This window comes from Triticum aestivum, chromosome 4D (genome assembly GCF_018294505.1).
Source record: "Triticum aestivum cultivar Chinese Spring chromosome 4D, IWGSC CS RefSeq v2.1, whole genome shotgun sequence".
Classification (NCBI taxonomy): Eukaryota; Viridiplantae; Streptophyta; class Magnoliopsida; order Poales; family Poaceae; genus Triticum; species Triticum aestivum.
In genome coordinates, this window is record NC_057805.1 from 443,596,318 (window position 1) to 443,605,846 (window position 9,529).

Genomic DNA, 9,529 nt, shown 5'->3' on the forward strand with positions numbered 1-9,529 from the left:
TAGATGCTTCTTTTTGTTGGCGTCTGTGTCATCCACCGTTATTGACCACTAGTTGTTTCCTTTGCACCTCTTTGTAAACAGGGTTATCTACTTCACCTCGTTGCCATTGTGACCTTTTGTTGCACTGCACAAAACACTTTTGTTTTAAGAGTGTTTTGTGCAGTTCAACCAAAATGTCACACCGAAAATGTTGCTTGATTTCTTGATCTTAGTGGAACTACACAAGAGGAGATCTTACTTCCTATCCGTGTTGGCAAATTTGGTCCAGATCTTCTTCTTGTGAGTTGTTTGAATTCCGTGCCATGAGAGGTCAGTACTAGCCTTCTTTCACATGATTCTGTAGTGTGCTTTCATATGTTGTGCTACTTGTATGGTAATGTTGCTTGATTTTAGTGAACTGCACAAATGGAGACAAGACTTCCAATCTGTATGTGCACCGTAATATCCCATTGAGGTAAGATAAGGATATTTCACAACTGTTGGCCTGTATTTTGCTACTTTCATCAGAAAATTAATGTCATTGTTTAGTGCTATACTTGTGCAACCTAATTGACATGCCAAATCTTACATTGAAGGCGAAGCTTGTCTGTTATTGAACCAAGTGATGAAGGGGAAGAACAAGCGGAAGAAAAACAAAAATCAACTCCCGGTGCTGTAATGAAGCACTGGAACTATGATGACACAAGTAATGATATAGTTTTGCATCTTAATTTATTGGTATGGCTGGAACGAGCAATTTTTTTGCCACTGATTTGATGCCACTCTTAATGTAATACGTAATTATCTCTACTTGTGCAAACAGGGATCTTCTTTGAAGATACCATATATTTTAGTGGAACTGCACAAGAAGATGTTGGAAACATTAACTAATCGAGGAGTATATAGTAAGCATGGCCACCATAGTAGATAGCAACAGATGGTTCCGGAGAAGTGCTTCATCTGTATGCTCTACACAATAAGCCTCCTGACAAAGGTTGGTACTCGCCCACTGATTTCATCCATATGATTGAGCTTTGTCATCTCTATTGGTGTTGTGCTACTGTTTAGATACTGTCATCAAAAAGTGGTATTGTCCTTGAGAAGTGCTTCATCTGTGCTATTTTAAATATTTCCTTTCCTTTTTTCGAGCAAACATGGATGCTAGCATTTAGTTGTCCTCTTGTCTTTGCACAACAGGATCATCCTCCTCTGAAGAAGAATATGGAGTACGTGAAGTGACTAGTTCCGACTATGCCAGGATGAAGAAGCCCTGTCTATCTTCTCATCAGAAGGAGCAGTTGAAGGATGGTTACATTACCCCCCACAAGACCAAACTAACTTCAGCTCAGATGGACTGACAAATCTCCATTTTCTTTCTGTGATGCAAGAGTACAATGTTGTTCTAGGATTCTTTCCGGTGAGTTCCATTTTTCTAAAAGTGTGCTCTACATGGACCATGTAGGTGCCTGTTTAAACTATCAATTCATAGTACAGTTTGCTTTATACTAATCACTTTTTTTGTATTTGTGCAAACAGGGGTGCTCAGCTTGATTTCAATGGGAACTGCACAAAATGTTCATGAATACATTGAATCATTCATTTCCACCACAAGAAAGTAGGTGCCGCGCGAATTTGGTTGATTTTGGTGGAACTGCACAAGAAGAACAGCTGGTTTATTTAGCACGAGGTGCCATGTCAATGTCCGAACTGATGGCAAACCCTGCCCATTCCACAATCGTAGGCATTTGATATTTTGGAATGGGACAACCTTGTCAAATTTTGCTCATTGATTTTAGCAAGAAGACATGTGTTTGATATTTTCGAATGGGACGCCCTTTGCTATCAGCAGCGTCGATCCATTTTTTCTTTAGTTGTGAAGTAAATATTGGCTCTGACATGTGAATCGCTGAGATGCATAATCATTGATTGTTTTGAATGTTCTCTATGAAATGTCAGGTTTGTGTGTTTGATTGCAATGTACAGGAACGCTAAAAAGTTGCTCAAACTCTTTGTACTCCTTCTGTCCCTTTTTACTCCGCACATTGTGAAAGTGCATACTTTTTCTATAAGATTGGTCAAACTAGAGATACTTTGACTCCAGACAAAACTTGTATGCAGACTAGAAAGGACCGAAGGGAGTACATGTGAAACTGCTGCAAACGAGGTGATCACCCTAGGAATAATGCTAGTACGTATTGTTTTGCATGTTCATCCAATTCCAGTGAGACAAGAATTCGAACTAATCGAAATAAATTCATTCATACACGGTCGGATTTCATATAAACATGCCAGATTTCATTACATTTCATACATTCTTCAACTAAAAAGGGGTGCACTGGAGGTATAATTAATTAACCGAAGCTACCCACCTGTGTCCGGCTGAGCCGAACAGAAGCTTCAGTGACTTAACTGCAGGTGCAGTTGCGTAACTGACATGTGGCCCAGATGCCTATTGGGCCCACGTGTCAGTCAGCCAACTGCACCAGCAGTTAAGTACAAGCAGCGTAGCTCTCCGACTCCACGTCGCCGCCAAGATGCTAACCGGCCGTCAGTGGTCAACCCGCCTAGCTTGTCATAGCGATTAGGGCAACTAGGAGCCCAATGATGAGGATCCCCACATGACAAACACCTTTCTTCTTGAAGTTCGTGTGTTGCACAGCCTTGTTCTTCCCATCAAACTTTGCTTTACCATCAAACTTGCCCTTGTTCTTGAACTTGTGGGGCTGGAAGTTCTTCTTCTATACAAGATTGGCACTAGATCCTCCCTCAATTCCTCGAGCACGTGTGTCCTTTGCTCTCACCTTTTCTTCCACATCAAAAGTGCCAATGAGATCCATGAAGGACGAAGCTTAGTGATGATACCTCCGGCAACATACTTGTCCGGTAGCATACAACTGAAGTGCTGAAGTTCTCTAGCAAATGACTGTATCTCATGAGCTTGCTCAACCACAGAGCGCTCTTCAATCATCCTGTAATCATAGAATTGCTCCATGATGTACAGCTCAGTGCCAGCAACCGGAGGGTAGCAGCGGTGGCTTTACTTGGACCCGAGTGGCGGCGACCTACCGTGTTCTACTCTTCCTCGTTTTCTGTGTGGCGCGGCCTCGTTGGCAGCGGGGCGAGGCCTCGGCGGAGCCGGCGATGTCCTTTGTCTCGTTGTTGGCGGGCGGCGCCTCGGCGGAGCGGGGGAAATCCTCCCCCTCATTGCCGACAGGGTGGGGCCTCGGCGGAGCCGGCGGTGTCCTCTGCCTCGTTGTTGGCACCACGGGGCCTCGGCGGAGCAGGGCCTCGTCGACGCCAGTGGAGCGGGGACTCGTCAGAGCCGGCATTGTCCTCTGCCTCGTCCTCGGTCTCGCCAAACAGCGCCTCGCCCGCTTCATCGCCCTCTTTGTTGGCGACCGCAACCTCCGCCACCCGCATGCGGTACCGCCAGCGCTCGAGGCGGCCCTCGCGGGCGGAGCGGTATGAGTTGAGCAGCGCCTCCTGCTCCGCCCGCTCCGCGGCGATCTGCTCCTCCGCCTTTAGGTGCTCCTGGAGCAGATGGTGGTTGTAGGCGGCGTCGGCTTGCGCCTCCCGGAGCTGCTCCTCACGTTTCTGCCTCACCATGTCCATATATTGGGCACGGGCCTCGCCGATGGTCACGGTGCAATGCACCGGAGAGGATGGTGCAGAGGAGGGGTTGGCGCCGGATCGTCGACTACCATGTTCTCCATTGGGATGTCGTCGTCCTCCGGCTGCATGCCGGATGGCCAGTCGGCAGCAATGGCTGACATCTCCTTGTGGTCCGTCGTCCGCCTGTCCCGAAGAGCGCTGGAGTGTGAGGAAGCCATGGTGGGCAGTAGTGATGTGGATAAGAGAAAGCGAACGAATGCGAATGACTGCGGCTATGGCCGACGCAGCAGTTTATATAGTAATGGTGGGCAGCGGAGGGACGGACGTGTGGCGCCGGAGTCGCCGCCTCGGCAACCGCGTATCATTAATGTGGGTGGCAGAAGGATGGACGGACGACACTTGTGTCATTTGAAGGCGGAGCAATCGCCTGCACCGGGAAGCGGGGCGGGCGGCGCTGACCGTTTCGGGCGGAAAGCGCGCGCGGGCGAGGGAGGCGGTCTGGGTGGGCTAGGGCAGTCAGACTCGTGCTTGGCAGCGGGTCGGTCCAGCAGCCGGACATGCTGGCTCGCCAGCTAGCTCGCCGAGCTGAGCGACGACAATCAGACGATGGACGAAGCTTCCGACCAGGAGCCGGCACCACTGTCCAAGCCGATTCATGTCGTGTTCACCATAGAGCAGGTGCGGCCGCACTTCGACGCCCTAATGGCGGAAGAGCTACCAGCGCAGGAGGACCTGTGCTGCAACCTCCGTCTCCTCAACGAGCACTGGTGAACAAGCGAACGACAATGCCGTCGCGAACATGTGGCCCTATGATCCTGGCTTCCCGAATGAGCAGCGGGCGCTGGATCAGACCATCCGTAGGGCCCGTGAGGCCCTCTCTGTCGTCCTTCGAGTTGTTGCGCTCGCCATGGCGCCGCCGTCTCGCGTTGTCAACATGGCCAACTGACATGAGGATGAGGAGATGACTTTGGAGAGGATGACAGTGGGGACCCACCAGGGCCATAGCCGCATGTACGCAAGTGCCTCCTTATTAGTATATAAAACTATATATTTTTTGCTTCCTCCTGGTTTCCTGACATCACGGTCCCACACCATTGTCAACCTATGTAGTCAATAAACGAGAGAATTGCACAAGAAGCGGCCGACAGCTGGGACCAAGCAGCTCGAGCAGTATTTGTGTTTTTGAGGTGTGAGCACTGCAGAGATTTTCTTGAGCGATGTTTAGCCCAGATATTAATTTTTCTCCTCTGAACAACAACGAAAACATCGCTGCAGCTATTAACTGGGCGGGCTGTGGCCCGTCTAGCCCAGGCCAGATATCCAGCCCAGATATTAATTTTTTTCAAGCTGAAACTGGCTAGCCCAGCTATACTTTTTTTAGGAATACCCAGGCAAGGTCAAGTTGTTATTCTCCGCCCCGCTGGGCTGCAAATCTTTTCTAGGAGGGATGCATTAGGCTTTAAGAAATAATAAATGGGATGTAATTATAAAAATTGGGCAGTAACTATAAAAAATGCACCAAACACGTAATTACTTTATAAAATATTATTTTTGGATATTGAAAATTTTAATTTCATTAATTGTTGCGAGCGCAATGTTTTGTTGGATTTTTACGTAATATAAACTTATATTGAAATTGTATTTAATCCGACTACAAATTTCGGGATAAAAATATTTCGGATCAGATAAAAATGTGGGAAATTTTATTGAATTCTGTTTTGAACGGTTGGTTGAAATGGGTTGTACTTTTAGCAAACTGTAAATGGGTTGTAGTAAATTCCATTAGAATTCAAAAATTGGCTGCACATTCTTACAAATCTCAAATGGGCTATAAGTTCTCTGCCACACACTTGTGGCCTTACTAAGTTGACGCGTCCCCTAAAAAAAAGAGTTGACGCGTATGCAAGGCTTTGTCAACTTATAGTCAACACACGGTTCTAGCAGCAGTGGCCGTTGGATGATGCCGTGCTTCTTCTTCAATCTCGGATATTCTAGCTTCACCCGCCCAAAAAATGATACCTCCCCCTGACATCTGGGGCACACCGTTTCGGAGGATGACCTGTGGGCCTACTAAGTTGACGGGTACCAAGGGCTTTGTCAACTTAGTCAATATAAACGATTCTAGCTGCAGTGACCGTACGATGTCCATCCAACGGCCATCGTGCTTCTTCAACCTCTGGTCTTCTTGCTCCAGCCGCCCAAAGCAGCGCCGGTCGTGCCGCCTGCTCCTGCCTCCCGTGGCCGGTTGTGCTGCCGCGGAGGCCTCACCGCCCCTACTACTCCCACCGCTGGCCAGGCCATCCCTCCACTCACCCACACCCCCTGTTATTCTGCGGCGACGGCAACCTCACACCGCAGCGGAACCAGTGAACCCTCGTACTCCTCTTCGCGTGGGTATCCACTGCCGCCTCTTCCCCGGCTCCGCGTCATCCCCTTCCTAGGCCTCGCCGTCGTCCACTGCCGTGGTGCTCTTGGCGTGGCATGGTCAATGTGGTCAACGACCGAGTTCCATCGGAAGGGTATTGTACATGGAGAGGCTGACAGCTGGCTCCACGGCAGCCGCAAGGAAGTGCCTCCTTATTACGTGCAAAATAATTATTCCTCCACCTGACAGCGGGGACCCATTGGACGAGCCACCGTATTTTGCGAAAAAAACGTTTCCCCCCTGACTGCTGGGACACACTAGCTACATCTTCGCACGCAAGAAAGTGCGTCCGGGCAAAAAAAATGATTCGCCCCCCTGACTGCTGTGACCCACCAGCTACATCTTCGCACGCAAGGAAGTGCCTGACAGTCAGGACCCACCTGGTCGAAGCGTACGTAGCATTGTCATTCTGCTCGCAAACGTGTACGTACATACTGGTCCATGTAGAGGCGCGCACGTGTTGTAGTAGAGGCACGCACGTAGCATGGACACGTACGTACAGCGGCCAGTGTGCAAGAAAGAAAATACGGCCACGTACGTACATACGGGCAGGGTCTCGAACGCCTACTCGCGCATACGTACGACCAGGGCTCGTGTACATGGCTGGTTCAGAACGGAGAAACAACGTCCTTGTCGTGTTCATGGGGAGCCAACCGGCTGGGACGGAACGGAATGTGTCGTTGCGTTCATCGGGAGAGCTTGGACGGAACAGCCGATGGAAACGAGGCCTGGCGTACCACACAACGGAGGAAACGGCCTTGTGTTCGACCGGCCACGTTCGAAACGGGATCCTGTTCATCGGGAGGGGTCTGGCATACCGCAAAACGGAGGAAACGGACCTCCTACAGTCGAAACGGGGCCCTGTTGATCGGGAGGGGTGTGGCGTACAGCAAAACGGAGGAAACGGACTTGTGTTGGAGCGCTAGGTCGAAACGGGGGTCCTGTTCATCGGGAGGGGTGTGGCGTACCGCAAAACGGGACTCCACGAGATACTGTTCATCTCCACTGTCGACCCCCTCCAGCCTCCACGGGCTACTGTTCATCCACCGTCGACCTCCTCCAGCCTCCACCTACGACTGTTCATCAATGGGCTCCTGTTCATCCAGCCTCCACTGCGCGCTACTCCACCGGCTACTATTCAACCAGCCCTCTCCACACTGGCTCCTGTTCAACCACCCCTCCACGGGCTACTGTTCATCCAGCCCTCCACCGTCTACTGTTCATCCAGCCCTCCACGGGGTGGTCCTGTTCATCCAGCCCTCCACGGGGTCCTGTTCATCCAGCCCCAACCGGCTCAATCGATCGGGGTCGTGTTCATCCAGAGGCAACACAACGGGGTCCTGTTCATCCACCCCCACCGAGAACTGTTCATCCAAACCGCCCCAGCAACACTCACTGTTCATCCAGAGGCAGCATCGATCGACTGTAGTTAGCAGCAGTAGCGAAGGAATCGCTTGCGGGTTTAGTTAACAGCCATCGATCGATCGCTCGGGTTCAGTAATGTGTAGCCTACAGTGCAATCGCTCGGGTTCAGTAGGCGAATGCCTCTCTTGGGTTTAGTTAGAGCCCAACGCCTCGCACCCACGCGCGTGCGTGTACGAGAGAAACGCGCATCGCTCGGCCCCGACCACCCACCGTAACCGGGAACACCCCGATATTTTCCTAGCCATCGCTTCTACCACGGTTTTTTCCGTCATGGACGGCCCAAAGAATGTCATGCAGCTGCGTCTCCGGCCTGCCCAGGACGAAAAGCCCATTTTCTATCATGATTTTTTGTCATAGAAGTAGGAGCCCACCACATCTATGATGATACCGGGTTTTGTCACAATTATCGTCATAGAAGTGCCATAAGTATGACAGAAATTGTTTTTGTTTGGCTCAAAATGTCACGGATGTGTCTTTTTTTGTAGTGGCGGTTGCCCTTGGATGACTCTGGGTGGTCGCAGCCACGCTTCATCTCCGGCTCAGCCGCAAGCAAGGCCGGCCCCTTGCACTTCACGTCCTTAGCCTTGGCTTTCTTGTCTTCTGGGTCTGTCCCCGGGAGCTCCAGGAGGGAGAGGCGACCCTCCTCAGCTCTCGCACACCTGGTTGCCACGTTGAACATCTCCAGAGCCGCGCATAGGTCCTCGTGTATGGCGAGCTCTACCTTCATCTTGAGGTCATGGACACCATCAGAAAACGCCGAGATGGTGGCCTCGTCCGAAACCTTGGGGATCTTGAGGCGAACACTATTGAAGCGCTGGATGTACTTCTGCCGGGTCTTCCCTGGCTGCTGCTTGATGCGCTATAGGTCAGCCACAGCCGACAGGCTGTCGCGAGTGCCCTGGTAGTTGGCGACGGAACGCTCGCGCATCTTGCCCCAGGAGGAGATCGATCTCGCGGGCAGGTTCAGGAGCCACGAGCGTGCGCCATCTTTGAGGGCCATGGGAAACCAGTTCGCCATGACCTTCTCGTCGCCGTTGGCCGCCTCGATGCTCAGCTCGTAGAGCTGCAGGAACTCAGCAGGGTTGGGGGTGTTGTCGTAGCGTGGAGGCAGGTCAAGCTTCAACTTCCCCGGCCAGATAATACTGCAAAGCTCCGGACTGAAGGCACGGCAGACCGCGGTAGTCACGGGAGCCCATCGTGGAGGTGGAGCCTGATCTTGGCTCTCACGCACCACCACTGCAGGCGGCGCGCGGTCTTGACGTTGTGGTGATGAGAGTGCAGGAGCATATTCTTGCGGCCGCTGGACCTCCTGGCAGCTTTCTTCTTCACTCGCGGGCGCCCTGCACGGCGGGTCACGCCGTGGGGCCGCCCACCTTGGCCCGAGGCGACGTCTTGATGGGGAGGTGCAGGAGGTGCTCCATGGGCTATGTCGCCCGCAGCAGGCGGCGGGCAAGGGAGCGAGAGAGACGGTGCAGGAGAACCCCCAGCGACGCTGACTAGCTCGGCGATGTGGTCCAGCCAGTCTTCGTAGAAGTCGTCGACGGGGTGATAGCATAGGAGCTCGTGCGCCATGAGCAGCGCAGCCTGCGCGTCCGCCGGCGCGCGACGAGCATGAGATGACGAACCAGCCGGAGTCAGCGACGGGGTGGCCGTGCGTCCATCGCGCCGCACGGAGGGGTGCAGCAACGAAGCTTGCTGCTCGTGCCCCGCCAGGCCGGTGGTGGCGTTGGCGGCAGGCGATGGAGAACGACGGGGAGGCCCGCCGGCAGGCGCCATCTGGGCGACGCGAGCAGAGAGGGCGGCCCGCGCTCAGTACGGGCTCGACGGGCGTCAGCCATGGAAGCGGTGGGGCAGTGGCGGGTCGACCGGCGGAAGAGAGGCTCCGATGCACCACTACCTGGCGCGCCAAATGGCGGATTCAGGGTTCCGCAGACCCTTGAGAGGTTCTAACTCTGGGTGCGTGCAAAGAACTCGTCCTCCCGAGTCTGCCTACTCACTAATCTCACTGCCTAGCTCAATGAACTGGATGTAGAAGGGACATAGCAGTTTACACTGGTCCGGGCCACCTTGCGGTGTAATACCCTACTC